This window comes from Palaemon carinicauda, chromosome 2, assembly GCF_036898095.1.
Source record: "Palaemon carinicauda isolate YSFRI2023 chromosome 2, ASM3689809v2, whole genome shotgun sequence".
Classification (NCBI taxonomy): domain Eukaryota; kingdom Metazoa; phylum Arthropoda; class Malacostraca; order Decapoda; family Palaemonidae; genus Palaemon; species Palaemon carinicauda.
In genome coordinates, this window is record NC_090726.1 from 138,351,943 (window position 1) to 138,354,442 (window position 2,500).

A 2,500-nucleotide genomic window follows, 5' to 3' on the forward strand; every position below is an offset into this window, starting at 1 on the left:
CCTTACCTCTAGCATCAGGGGTTTTTTGACCTTTTATTTTGAGGTGCCTTACTTCTAGCATTTGAGGTTCTGTGAACTATTTTGAGGTGCCTTATCAGAGCATTAAGGGCATTTTTACCTCTATTTTAGGTGCTTTAACTTTAGCTTTATGGCTATGTTTTTAGGTGCATTATCACTAACATTAGGGGTTTTTTTATCTCTATTTTGAGGTACCTTATCTCTAGCATTAGGGGCTTTTTGACCTCTATTTTAGGTACCTTATCTCTAGCACTAGGGGCTTTTCGACCTCTACTTTGAGGTGTCTTATCTCTAACATTAGGGTCTTTTTTACCTCTATTTTAGGTGCCTTACTTAACTTTAGCTTTACGGGCTTTAGGGCCGCTATTGCGAGGTGCCTTATCTCTAGCATTAGGGGCTTTTTTACCTAATATTTTGAGGTGCCTTATCTCTAGCTTTAGGGGTTTTTTTACCTCTTATTTTGAGGTGCCTTATCTCTAGCATTTGGAGCTTTTCACCTCTATTTTCAGGAGCCTAATCTATTGCATTAGGGGCTTTTTAACCTCTGATTTTGAGGTGCCTTATCTCTAGCATTAGGGAATGTTTACCTCTATGTTGAGGTGCCTTATCTCTAGCATTAGGAGCTTTTTGACTTCTACTTTTAGGTGCCATAACTTTAGATTTAGGGGCTTTATAACCTCTACTTTTAGGTGCCTAACCTCTAGCATAGAAGGGCCTTATGACCTCTGATTTTGAGGGGCCTTATCTCTAGCATTAGGGGATTTTTTACCTCTATTTTGAGGTGCCTTATCTCTAGCATTAGGGGATTTTTTACCTCTATTTTGAGGTGCCTTATCTCTAGCATTAGGGTTTTTTTTTTACCTCTATTTTTAGGTGCCCTAACTTTAGCTTGGGGGCTTTATGTCATCTATTTTAGGTGACTTTTCTCTAGCATTAGGGGTTTTTTAACCTCTGATTTTGAGGTGCCTTATCTCTAGCATTAGGTTTTTTTTTTTACTTCTATTTTTAGGTGCCCTAACTTTAGCTTGGGGGCTTTATGTCATCTATTTTAGGTGACTTCTCTCTAGCATTAGGGGCTTTTTAACCTCTGATTTTGAGGTGCCTTATCTCTAGCATTAGAGACGTTTTGACCTCTATTTTAAGGTGCCTTATTTCTAGCATTAGGGGCTTTTTTACCTCTATTTTTAGGTGCCCTGTCTCTAATATTAGGAGTTTTTTTACCTCTGATTTTGAGGTGCCAGGTGTCTTATCTTTAGCATTAGGGGATTTTTTACCTATATTTTGAGGTGCCTTAACTTTAGCTTTAGGGGCTTATTTATAGCATTAGAGTTTTTTTTTACCCCTATTTTTAGGAGCTTTATATATAGCATTAGGGGCTTTTGTTTACCTCGATTTTGAGGTGCATTACTTCTGGCATTAGAGGCTCTTTTACCTCTATTTTTAGGTGCCTTATTTATAGTATTAGGGGCTTTTTGACCTCGATTTTGAAGTGCATTTCTTCTAGCATTAGAGGCTTTTTGACCTCTATTTTTAGGTGCTTTATGTATAGCATTATGAGCTTTTTGACCTCTATTTTTAGGAGCCTTATATATAGCTTTAGGGGCTTTTTGACCCAGATTTTGAGGTGCATTACTTCTAGCATTAGAGGCTCTTTGACCCCTATTTTTAAGTGCCTTATTTATAGCGTTAGGGGCTTTTGACCTGTATATTAGGAGCCTTATATAAAACATTATGGGCTTTTTGACCTCGAATTTGAGGTGCTTTACTTCTAGCATTAGAGGCTCTTTGACCTTTCTTTTTAGGTGCCTTATTTATAGCATTAGGGGCTTTTTTACCTAGATTTTGAGGTGCTTTACTTGTAGCATTAGAGGCTCTTTGGCCTCTATTTTTAGGTGCCTTATTTATAGCATTCGGGGCTTTTTGACCTCGATTTTGAGGTGCATTACTTCTAGCATTAGAGGCGCTTTGACCTTTCTTTTTAGGTGCCTTATTTATAGCATTAGGGGCTTCTTGACCTCGATTTTGAGATGCATTACTTATAGCATTAGGAGCTCTTTGACCTTTCTTTTTAGGTGCCTTATTTATAGTATTAGGATTTTTTTTTTACCTCGATTTTGAGGTGCATTTCTTTTAGCATTAGAGGCTCTTTGACCTTTCTTTTTAGGTGCCTTATGTATAGCATTAAAGGCTTTTTTACCTCGATTTTAAGGTGCATTACTTCTAGCATTAGAGGCTCTTTGACCTTTATTTTTAGGTGCCTTATTCATAGCATTAGGGGCTTTTGACCTTTATTTTTAGGAGCCTTATATAAAGCATTAGAAGCTTTTTGACCTCGATTTTGAGGTTCTTTACTTCTAACATTAGAGGCTCTTTGACCTCTATTTTTAGGTGCCTTATTTATAGCATTAGCAGCTTTTTTACCTGTATTTTTATGTGCCTTATTTCTAGCATTAAGGGTTTTTTCCTCTATTTTGAGGTGCCT

The 2,500-nt window shown here is 37.1% G+C and overlaps 1 long non-coding RNA gene across 1 annotated transcript in view; it reads left to right on the plus strand.

The window, feature by feature from the left end:
* Positions 1 to 2,500, plus strand: part of LOC137622169 (uncharacterized) — a 170,691-nt gene that overhangs the window by 69,637 nt on the left and 98,554 nt on the right. The gene's annotated exons all lie outside the window — the stretch shown is intronic.